This window comes from Plasmopara halstedii, assembly GCF_900000015.1.
Source record: "Plasmopara halstedii genome assembly, contig: Scaffold_555, whole genome shotgun sequence".
Classification (NCBI taxonomy): Eukaryota; Oomycota; class Peronosporomycetes; order Peronosporales; family Peronosporaceae; genus Plasmopara; species Plasmopara halstedii.
Genome location: NW_020187475.1, coordinates 1,407,588 through 1,408,533, shown reverse-complemented (window position 1 = coordinate 1,408,533; position 946 = coordinate 1,407,588).

Sequence of the window (946 nt, the reverse complement as noted above, 5' to 3'; positions counted from 1 at the left end):
CCATCCTCTGCGAGAGGTGGGGCGACTGAGTCGCAGTGCGTATTGACGCATGATCTGTATATATCACAAACGGCTTGGAGCTGAGCAGATGGACCCTGAACTTGACAAGTGCATACTTCAACGCAAGTAGTTCCTTGCCATGAACGGGTAGTTCTTCTCTGCAGCTTTGACCTGTCGAGATTCGAACGCGATCACCCGATCTCGCCTCGGCGTCTGCTTGCCGCAGTGCACAGCCGATGGCAAAGTCCGAAGCGTCGCAGACGACGCTGAAAGACGATCAGGGTCTGGCAGCGCTAGTATTGGTGTATGCAGGAAGCTGTCTTTGATTCCGTCAAAAGCATTCTGATGTTAGGCGTTCCAACACCATTCCACATTCTTTTAAGAAGATTGGATAATGGCCGGGCCATTTCTGCGTAATTTACGCTATAATTGTGCAAGTAGTTGGCGAGACCAAGCCACTTACGCAACTCCTTTTGGTTCTTTAGAACCGGCCGGTATACAATGGCCTTGACCTTAGCGGGATCCGCTCGAAGGCCACACTTCCCAATGAAGCACCCTCAAAAGGGCATCATTTCGGCGCCAAAGCTGCACTTGTCTGCATTATCGTACAGTTTGTTAGTGCGCATGCACTCGATCACCGCTCTTAGATGAACAATATGGTTCTCATCATCTATCCCCCCTGCTCCGCACGACTAGGAATATAAATGTCGTCAAAGTATGTCTGTGCATACGCCCTGTGGGGCCTGAACAACTGCGTCACGTGACGATTTGATGTCGCTGGTGCATTTGACAGCCCTTGGGGCATCGCCAGCCACTCTCTGAGCATGCCGCTCGGAGTGCTCACCGCTGTTAGCGGAATATCACTCGCTCTCATGAGCAATTGGTAATACTCATCGACCAAGTCGAGTGCACTGTACTTCGTACATCCCACCATGTGGTTTTGAGA